Source organism: Triticum aestivum, chromosome 5D (genome assembly GCF_018294505.1).
Source record: "Triticum aestivum cultivar Chinese Spring chromosome 5D, IWGSC CS RefSeq v2.1, whole genome shotgun sequence".
Classification (NCBI taxonomy): Eukaryota; Viridiplantae; Streptophyta; class Magnoliopsida; order Poales; family Poaceae; genus Triticum; species Triticum aestivum.
The window spans coordinates 257,344,397-257,356,236 of NC_057808.1; positions in this window are offsets into that span (position 1 = coordinate 257,344,397).

The following is an 11,840-nucleotide window of genomic DNA, read 5'->3' on the forward strand; positions in this document are numbered from 1 at the left end:
ATTTGAGCTTGGGAGCCAAAACACCTCGTCCTGAAATTGTTGATACATGTGAAGTCTTCTCTCCACAAGTTAATTAATTTGACTTATTTGGTTCATAGGAAATTTATAGAAATTCTAAAGGATAGGAACTTTGTAGGAAAAAAATCCTTTGGAGTTATTTGGTTTATAGGAATGGATTTCTATTGTGTAGAATAGGAATCAATCCTTCACATTTCAAAGGAAAAAAACATTAGCCTAGACTCAGCGAAAAAATCCTATCATATGTATCAAATGACATCTCTTTCCATATAGGAATTGAGATGCATGTCATCTCACTTCCTATGATTTTCTTATTCCTATATTATTATTCCTAACATATGAACCAAAAGGAGGTCTAAACATGGTGCCGTCGCTTGGAGGACTTCCTTAAATAAAACACATATGAACAAGGTTCACATCACACATGTCCTCTCCAAGCATCCAAAGTAAGAGACACATCAAGATCCGCAACCAACAAAAAGAAAAGATAAATAGCAGAGGTCTTCTCAAGTTTCTAAGAGAGATGGGGCTTTGAGAGATAGTCCTCTCTAAACCCTAGGAGTGATTGGGGTCTTGATGATCTGATGAGCGATATTTATGTGTTCATTCCACCATTGCTTAAACTGGATAATTCAGAATTTTTGAGAGAATCACTCTGATATCGCCACTAATAACTAATGAATGCAAATTATTGTGAAATCATGTGTTCATTATGTTTCCGTAGTAAATGGGCTCAAATATGGATGAATATCATCACACAGACACATGAGGAAATAAGAAGTGTGGAGAAGGGGAGGACATTGGAGGTGCAAAAATGCATCCAAGCGCAAGACGACACAAGGTACAAGTGTGCCCGCTCGTACCCGCACTCGTACAACCCGACGCGGGCTCCAGTACATCTACCTAATCAACATCTATAAAGGGGTCGACACCAGAATTGCAATAGAGAGAGCACCATTCATGAAACAGACAACCATAAGCCATCTTCCAACCTACCCACCATTTCCATCTCATCTCCATAGCCACCATTACCTTCATCACCGCAACCATTCTATTCAAGTTAGTAATACTTGTAGTTGGTGTATTGCATCCGGCAAGTATTGTAAGACATATTATCAATCAATCATTTGTCTATATGTCATCTTCAATGAGTTTGTCTTGTGATCCGACCGCCATATTGAAGGAAATATACCCTAGAGGCAATAATAAAGTTATTATTTATTTTCTTATATCATGATAAATGTTTATTATTCATGCTAGAATTGTATTAACCAGAAACGTAATACTTGTGTGAATACATAGACAAACAGAGTGTCACTAGTATGCCTCTTGTGACGCCCCCGATTCAATCGTACACTAATCATGCACGCAAATGTGTACGATCAAGATCAGGGACTCACGGAAAGATATCACAACACAACTCTACAACATAAATAAGTCATACATGCATCATAATACAAGCCAGGGGCCTCGAGGGCTCGAATACAATTGCTCGATCATAGACGAGTCAGCGGAAGCAACAATATCTGAGTACAGACATAAGTTAAACAAGTTTGCCTTAAGAAGGCTAGCACAAAAGTAGCAACGATCGAAAAGGCAAGGCCTCCTGTCTGGGACCTCCTAACTACTCCTCGAAGCCGAACTCCATGTAGAATCATCCTCGGGATCTCTAGCTCCTGGACTCCAGCATCTGGTTGCGACAACCAGGTATAGAAAGGGGAAAAGAGGGAGAAAAGCAACCGTGAGTACTCATCCAAAGTACTCGCAAGCAAGGAGCTACACTACATATGCATAGGTATATGTGTAAAGGACCATATCGGTGGACTGAACTGCAGAATGCCAGAATAAGGGGGGGTAGCTAGTCCTGTCGAAGACTACGCTTCTGGCCACCTCCATCTTGCAGCATGTAGAAGAGAGTAGATGGTAAGTTCACCAAGTAGCATCGCATAGCATAATCCTACCCGGCGATCCCCTCCTCGTCGCCCTGTTAGAGAGCGATCACCGGGTTGTATCTGGCACTTGGAAGGGTGTTTTTATTAAGTATCCGGTTCTAGTTGTCATAAGGTCAAGGTACAACTCCGGGTCATCCTTTTACCGAGGGACACGGCTATTCGAATAGATAAACTTCCCTGCAGGGGTGCACCACATAACCCAACACGCTCGATCCCATTTGGCCGGCACACTTTTCTGGGTCATGCCCGGCCTCGGAAGATCAACACGTCGCAGCCCCACCTAGGCTCAACAGAGAGGTCAGCACGCCGGTCTAAATCCTATGCGCGCAGGGGTCTGGGCCCATCGCCCATTGCACACCTGCACGTTGCGTACGCGGCCGGAAGCAGACCTAGCCCCCTTAATACAAGCGCGAGCTTACGGTCCAATGCGGCGCGCGCCACTCAGTCGCTGACGTCAAGAAGAGCTTGGCTGATACCACGATGCCGAGTGCCCATAACTGTTCCCGCGTAGTTGATTAGTGCATATAGACCAAATGGCCAGACTCAGATCAAATACCAAGATCTCGTTAAGCGTGTTACGTATCCGCGAACGCCGACCAGGGCCAGGCCCACCTCTCTCCTAGGTGGTCTCAACCTGCCCTGTCGCTCCATCATAAAGTAACAGTCGGGGGCCGTCAGGAACCCAGGCCCACCTCTACTGGGATGGAGCCACCTGTCCTTTCAGCCCCCTCATCAGAATCACTTGCGGGTACTCAACGAGCCGACCCGACTATAGTCACCACATGTGTCATGTATATAAAGTATATAGTACATACCCGTGATCACCTCCCGAAGTGATCACGGCCCAGTAGTATAGCATGGCAGACGGACAAGAGTGTAGGGCCACTGATGGAACACTTGCATCCTATACTAAGCAGTAGGATAGCAGGTAAGGGTAACAACTGTAGCAACAATGACAGGCTATGCATCAGGATAGGATTAACGGAAAGCAGTAACATGCTACACTACTCTAATGCAAGCAGTATAGAGAAGAATAGGCGATATCTGGTGATCAGGGGGGGGCTTGCCTGGTTGCTCTGGCAAGAAGGAGGGGTCGTCTTCGATGTAGTTGAACACACGAACATCGGCAGCAGTCTCGGAGTCTACCGGAAAGAAGTAACGGAGGGGGAACACAATAAATAACAGAGCAATCAAATGCAACACAAAGCAAGACGCGGCGATACGTTGTGCTAGGAGTGACCTAACGTAGGGATAGGTGATACCGGCGAAGGGGTGAAACATCCGGGAAAGTATCCCCGGTGTTTCACGTTTTCGGACAGATGAACCGGAGGTGAAATGTTGCAGGTTCGCTATGCTAGGGACGCGTGGCGGACGAACGGACTGCGTTTTCGGATTCGTCTCGTCGTTCTGAGCAACTTTCATGTACAAAGTTTTTCCATCCGAGCTACGGTTTATTTAATATTAATTTTTAAAGATTTAAATCATTTTTAGAATTTAATAAATTAATTTAATTCGAAATTTAATTAATGCATCAGCATGACGTCAGCAGTCAACGTTGACCGTTGACCGGGTCAACCTGACAGGTGGGTCCCACCTGTCAGGGGCTATTAGCTAATTAACAGTAGTTAATTAGGTTAATTAGTTATTAGGTTAATTAATCTTAATTAGTTGATATTGACAGGATTAATTAAGTTAATTAATTAAGTTAATTAATTATCTTAATTAATTATCTTAATTAATTATTTATTTATTTTTATTAATTAATTTTTTTAAATCGTTTTTTATTAAAACATTCTCTGGGCGGGGCCCATGTGTCATAGGCCCTAGGGGCTTAGCGGGTGCGGGCTGGCGGTACTGGAGAGGGCGTCCGAACGGGCACGGGCGCTCGACGCGGCCAGCGGGCGCGGGGGCTGCGGCCACGGCGAGGCCGCCGGCAGGGGCTAGCGTGGAGGGAGAGGCCGCAGGAGGCGGCAGTGGCTGGGCCATGGCGGGTCAGCGCCGATGCGCAGTAGCAGAGGCAGGGGTGGACGGGCGGGGTTGCGGCGGAGTGGCACGACAGCGGGGAATGAGCACGGTCGCCGGAGGCAGCAGCGGCAGCAGTCGGCCGCGGGCACGCTGAAAGATCGTGGATGTCGCCTAGAGGGGGGTGAATAGGCGCTTTAAAATAATTACGGTTTAGGCTTGAACAAATGCGGAATAAACCTAGCGGTTAATTTGACAAGCACAAAACCTACAACAACTAGGCTCACCTATGTGCACCAACAACTTATGCTAAGCAAGATAAACAACTAAGTGATAGCAAGATATATGACAAGAAACAATATGGCTATCACAAAGTAAAGTGCATAAGTAAAGGGTTCGGGTAAGAGATAACCGAGGCACGCGGAGACGACGATGTATCCCGAAGTTCACACCCTTGCGGATGCTAATCTCCGTTTGGAGCGGTGTGGAGGCACAATGCTCCCCAAGAAGCCACTAGGGCCACCGTAATCTCCTCACGCCCTCGCACAATGCAAGATGCCGTGATTCCACTAAGGGACCCTTGAGGGCGGTCACCGAACCTGTACAAATGGCAACCCTTGGGGGCGGTCACCGAACCCGTACACTTTGGCAACCCTTGGGGGCGGTCACCGGTACCCGTCAAATTGCTCGGGGCGATCTCCACAACCTAATTGGAGACCCCGACGCTTGCCCGGAGCTTTACACCACAATGATTGAGCTCCGAACACCACCAACCGTCTAGGGCGCCCAAGCACCCAAGAGGAACAAGCTCAAGGGCACCAAGCACCCAAGAGTAATAAGCTTCTCAACTTGTAACTTCCACGTATCACCGTGGAGAACTCAAACCGATGCACCAAATGCAATGGCAAGGGCACACGGAGTGCCCAAGTCCTTCTCTCTCAAATCCCACCGAAGCAACTAATGCTAGGGAAGAAAATGAGAGGAAGAACAAGAAGGAGAACACCAAGAACTCCAAGATCTAGATCCAAGGGGTTCCCCTCACAAAGAGGAGAAAGTGATTGGTGGAAATGTGGATCTAGATCTCCTCTCTCTTTTCCCTCATAAACTAGCAAGAATCCATGGAGGGATTGAGAGTTAGCAAGCTCGAAGAAGGTCAACAATGGGGGAAGAACACGAGCTCAAAGGATAAGGTTCAATGGGGAAGAAGACCCCCTTTTATAGAAGGGGAAAAATCCAACCGTTAGTGTGCTCAGCCCGCACACGAGCGGTACTACCGCTCCACGAGCGGTACTACCGCTCTGGCGGAAGAAGCAGGGAAAAGGAGCAACCAAACATGAACCTTGGGGCGGTAGTACCGCTTATAAGCGGTACTACCGCGCACCCCAGCGGTACTACCGCTGGAGGAGCAGAACACGGGACCAAAAAAAACAGTAGAGGTACTACCGCCCGACCGGAGCGGTACTACCGCTTATAGGCGGTACTACCGCCCATCAGGGCGGTACTACCGCTTATAGGTGGAACTGCCGTGCCTTACTGCCGTGCAACTACTGCAAAACTCGACACGAAAAATGCAAGACCCAAAATCGAGGCGGTACCAGCGCGGAACCATAGCCGTACTACCGCTTATGGCCATAGGCGGTACTACCGCTTTGGACAGCGGTACTACCGCTTGGGGTGACAAGCGGTACTGCCGCTCTGGCCGCGGTACTACCGCTAGGAAACCAAAACTGCCATAACTTCTGCATATGAGCTCCGAATTGAGCAAACTCAAGCTTGTTGGATAGAGAAAGACGAGTAGCATCAAAACAGCGACTGGTTATAGTAAGAAGAGGCAGGGGAGGTATGCCAAAAAAAATAGAGGAGTGAAACCTCCAACCGAGAAGAACCGGCATAACCTCCAACATCGAAAACATCATAGAAGATGCGAGTGAACTCCGTTTTCGATGAACTCGAGCTTGTCATCAAGATGACCATAAGCTCCAAAACTCACAAAGATAAGAACCAAACAAGAACCAACAAAGATGATGCAAGGATGCAATGGTTTGAGCTCTCTATGAACGATACGATCAAGCTACTCATCGAGAGCCCCCCTTGATAGTACGGCAATCGATCCTATAACCCGGTCTCCCAACTACCATCATGAGACCAGTAAAATAGAAAACCTATCAAGAGCAAACCTTTGCCTTGCACATGGTCCACTTGAGCTAGATGATGACGATCTTGACTCCCTCAAGTTGGACCACCTTTCTTGGTTGTGTTGGCTCGATGAAGACTAGTTGATTGCTCCCCATACTCCACTATGGGTGAGCCACTCTTCCGCACATCTTCACTAGTCCATTGTCACCACGATGGACGGCAAGCTTCAAGCATTTGATCTCTTCATGATGCTTCACTTGAACTTGCGCACCGCAACATCTTCATAAGTCCATTGTCGCCACAATGGACGGCAAGCTTCAAGCATTTGATCTCTTCATGATGCTTCACTTGAACTTGCACACCGCAACCTAACCCCACAAAGATCATGGGTTAGTACACAAAGCGTAATCGACAATGCTTACCACACCATGGGATCGCTTGATCCCTCTCGGTACATCTTGTGCGCTTTGTGTGTTGATCAACTTGATTCACTCTTGACTTAGTCTTGATCAACCTTGACTCTTTCCAACTCTCTTCATTTGGATGATGTCTTGAAGGTAAACATGAATGATCACACAATCTTCTTCTTCAAGACATGCTTGCAATAAGCTCTACTCTCACATGACCAATCTTTGGATAATTCCTTAACAACACCTTGGTCACCACATAAACTCCTTGAAACCAACACATGGACTTCAAGAAAAGCCTATGGACAAATCCTTCAAATATAACTCAAGGCAACCATTAGTCCATAGAGATTGTCATCAATTACCAAAACCAAACATGGGGGCACCGCATGTTCTTTCACACGCGATGGAGGCAGCAGAGGAGGCTGCGGTGGTGCGGGCCACGGCAGGTGCGAGCGCTCCGGGGAGGAGCAGCACGGCGGGTGCGGCTCGGCGCGGCTGCGGGCGCACCCGACAGCACACCGGGCGGGGCGAGGCCGCGGTGAGCACGGTCGGCGCGCGTATAGGGCGGTGGTCAAGGGCATGCGCCCGTGCGGTGGTCGGATCGACGACGGAGTGCAGGGGGAGCAAGAGGCCGGTGGCCTCACCAGCGTTGAAGAGAAGCGGGGCGGCGAGGCGTGAGAAGGCCGGTCGTGGAGGAGGACGAAGACGAGCGGTCCGGCGATGCGGCGTCGGGGAGGCGGGGTGTCTTCGGGGCGAGGTGGCGCCGGCGATTCGACGACGACGACGGTGCACAGTGGCGGGGAGGCGATGGCGTCAGTGAAGGAAGGGCGTCGGGCTCGTTGCCCCTTCCCGATCCATATTGGGTTGGGAAAGAGGTGCGAGAGGGGAGGCGGGGCGGCGACGGAGGGGAGGAGATCCGGCGACGGGCCTTAACCTCGGTGACGGGGAGGACGGCGGGCAGCGGCGCAATGATGGGGTCGATCCCTCCAATCCAATCGGGGGCAGAGGAGGGGAGATGTGGATCGAGGGAGAGAGAGGCGTGGGAATCGTGGGGAGGGGAGTGGGGCGACCGGTAGCTAGGGTTACGGGTGAGGGGGTTATGGAGGGGCGGCTGGGCCGGCCTGACTAGGCCAAGGCCCAGTTGGGCCGAGGGGGGAAGGGTCCCCTTTTTCCCCCATTTATTTTTTTGTCTTTTGTTTTATTTCTTTTCTTTTATTTTTAGTTTTATAAAAATTTCCACTAGTATCTAAATTTGTATTTATAAATAAACTACTGTCAGATTAATTCCTAGCCCATAATAAAATAGTTTTAATATGTTATAAAATAAGGCATTTATTTAATTGTTTTCACTACGGGTTAAATCATTTTAGTGCACTTAAATATTTTATAAATATGTGGATTCTCCACCATAATTAACTATGCAATATTTGTCACCTCTAGAACATTTTAGTTTTTATGTTCGAAAACTTTTAATGTTTGCCTAAAATTCAAATTTGATTTTGAAACGTTTTGATCTAACGCGAGGTTAGCAACAGTAACAGAGGTGACGTGGCATCATTAGCGTAGGTTTACTGTAGCACAATTATCCGGGCGTCACAATTCTCCTCTACTACAAGAAATCTCGTCCCGAGATTTAAGAGGGGAGTAAGGGGAAGATTAGGTTACGAAATTCCAATGATTCTTCTCGGTCTTGGTTGCTCTTCTTGAAGAGATCGATCCATTACATTGATGTCTTCATTCCACTACTTCAGGTCATCATGATGAAGTCATCATCCTTTCTTCGGAAATTTCATCGTGCTTACGAAAGGACAAGGGGTAACTTCGGAAGAACGGACCGCTACAATGTTGCTCATCTGGTCGATAACATCGGGGAAGGTGGCGGAAAGTAACTCTCGAATTGAAACTTAAGAAATTATCGAGAGCAAAGTAAGAGGTGCAAAATAGAAGTTTCAAGCGCATAGGTAATCGTTCGTTGCCTGAAACAAAGTGTTGAAGGGGTTCAGAGCAACGAGAATAAGTATTGTGTCTGATACCAGAATAGATCACTAGGAAGGTGGCTCGCGAATTACCTGCGAAACCAAGAGCAAGGGATAACTTTGTCATCAAGGTGTACAGGAGAGTCAGGTTTCGATCCTGTGGAACTGTGGGTTATGGGCCCACCATGTGGGTTAAAAGTAGGAAGGGCAGTGACATCTTGCACGATCATGATAGCAAGGCATGTCAGAGGGTAGCCTGTCAATTATATGTCAGCAACATCGTCGGTACCAAGGGCAAGGGACGAAGAGAACCATTTTCCTGCTCGTTGAAACGAGGCGGACCAATAGGCAAAGTTCTCGTCCATCGATGGCTACCGGAATGTCACCAACAATAGTAACAGGGTCTTACTGACAGAGTTGTTCACCGAGGTGTTTGCACAAGCAGGGAACTAATACTGCTTAGATCATAATGATCACCAGAAACGTTAAACCAACCAATGGAAAGGAAAATATGATTATCAGATTAAACAGAACAATGGAAAGGAAAATGTGTTTAAACACATATTTCAGGGGTATATCCTTCCCAAGGACAATGGTTAGAAGAGAACCATTTAGGTTAGGGAAGAGGAAGTTCATGACATTACCCAAACAGCGGTGTTTGGATAATTGAGCAGGAAACATTTAGCATTGGGCTACAAATGTTATTGTTGAAAATCGGAGTATCACAAACATGCTTCGAGATAGCATCGATATGGTCTTCAAGCAAAGGTCAGACTTTGGAAACACAAAGGATCCATCAGGAATAACTTGTGGAATAAGGCTTACAACTTCCTCACGGAAGAATGGATAACTTGCTGAAAAGGAATCTATAACAATAGGACCTCCGGCCAGGTGTGCTAGGCATGACATCACCTTACCGGGTTATATAAAGACCAATGTTATGACTCTTGGAAAATGTTCCAACCATCATATCTGTCCGAGATTCAGATCTGATTGGTGTCAGGATACCTCAGACTCAGGATGCCTGAGACGAAAAGGTGCAACGCAATTGATGAGATGACATTATAAGATTCTCGGGCAATGAACTATGGAAGCGAGTTCCGAAACAAGAGTTCATCATTAATCCAAGGAGAGGATGAGGAGGTGACTGATTGACTCAGCGACAATCCATTGAGATTTCCAAAAGATGGATTTCCACAACTATGTGACCAAGGAGATAACATTAGCTAGATCGAATGACTTAATGATGTATGCTCGAGGAAAACATACACAATTAAACATTGGTTGAAATGTGCACCCGAAATATGGGCTAGGTAGCACGATCAATGTTTGAATGATGATTCATTAAGCCATAGACGTAGAATGAAACTATAGACCAATAACTTCAAAGCAATAGGGTCGCTAGAAGTTTAGAATTTACACATCACAGACCATTTGTCGGTATTTCGTTTAGAAACAACACGGGGACCAAGAAAGAATGGTGATGGTGAGAAGTATCACTGTACCAAGAATTCTTAAGAGGTGGAGTAATGCTCACGACATTCTTGACATTAAAGATGGTAATACTCCACGGTAGAACATAACATAAGTTGGATAGCAGGGAAATCAAGATACAACGCAAAATATGAACAAGTTTGTGTTGGGGGGAGGCAAGAATGTTGTCGATGATAACACAATTCATCGAGGGGCAAGGATGGTATTTCTCATCCTGAATTTCGACACACAACTTGGAAGAAGTCAAATTGTTGACAATGATCACGACACATTTGTCGAGAGATTTCATGAAGATGTAATCAATCAGCGGCGACATCAAGTCAAAGGAATGATGAAGCAGACGGTTATTGGAACCAAGGGTAGGACACAAACTTGAAATCAAGCTTGTTGTTCAAGGTGAAATGGTATGAGAGGAAGATCGACGTAGGCTTAGCTCATCGTCGAAAGTGGTGCTCCGGGATTAAGGACCAGGTAGCACAGTTAAAAAGTTGCACGATAAGGATATAGCCGATCAGGCTAGGAATGACTTGAAGGATTATTAAACTCGTAAGCAACAAAAATTACTTAGAGTTATTGAATCGGAGTGCGGAATTGATTCACTTATCGGTGTCCTTGAGGGGTTCTAACAACTCAGAACCCGTTGGAAAATGGAATCGGCAAGAATATTAGTTGATGAAGAACTCATAAGAAGTTAAGTAGTTCCTTAGCATTCTCGAGATACTAGGGGGGTAATACTCGACGACAGACCAAAGTAGAGGTTGGACGGGGGTATTGCTCTGCAGAGGACAAGTGCTTAACTTGCACGAGAAATGGTATTTAAAGGAGAACATGGTCGGAACCACGATTGCAAAAGGATCAATACACAGATACTAGACGATATCATATCAAGGAAATAGTTATTATTACAAGAAACTTCTATGATAGGATCTACATCGTGTCCATGGGCATGAACACAAAGTTCAAGGTCGACTCCCACTTCTCCAATGCATACCCTTTCATTCACTTCTCATTTTTCGAAGAAGTTGTAATGTTTAAATTTTATCTAGCAAAACTCCAGAAGAGTAGGACTCGTAATAGCTCTCGGGTTTACCCGGATCTGGAAAGGCATAGGTTCAACCCTTAGGGTCATATTGGGAACATATACCACAAGCTTCAATAGTAAATAACACAAGCTCGATAGTAGAGCATGGGTGACAAAAGGAGAGGATAGAATTTACCAAAGGCATTATGTATGAGGGAAGAACTTCTCAAGGTGATTGAATATGAAGGACACTGTCGGATAAAAATCCAACAATGGATTGGGCGATCCACAACAAAGCTGATGGGAGTACCAGTACTCAATCAAAGGAAGAAATAATGCAAAGGCATCAGATTATGGGAATAACTAACTAATTCAAATCTCAAATGCAAAGGAATTGCGATTTCCAAATCAAGAGATCAGAAGCAAACGCTCTGATTGAGGATGGATAAGTTGAGTAAACTTATGGGTACAACCGACGACTATTCGGTTGGTCGAGAACCAGTTCATGATTAAAATGACGTCTGATCCGGAAGGACGAATTCTAGGATTTCAACTGAGGATTGCGAGCATTCACCATATCAAATCAAAGGCTGAAAATGATGATGACAAGGGATACTAATGAATATTGGTAGGCATATGGAACACAACCATAATGCAAGCAGACAAGTATTTGCACAGCAACAGCTGGCAGGGAATTACCGGAAGACCGGATAGTATATCAATGTACCTTGTGGATCATATGATCAACTAGTAATGAACAGTTCCTCGATAAGGGTGAAGAATTATTCGTAGGGGTATTCATGCGGAAGGAACTGCGGGGTAGTAAGCATAATGGATGCTTGGAACATCGGAGAGTATTTGAGGGCACCTT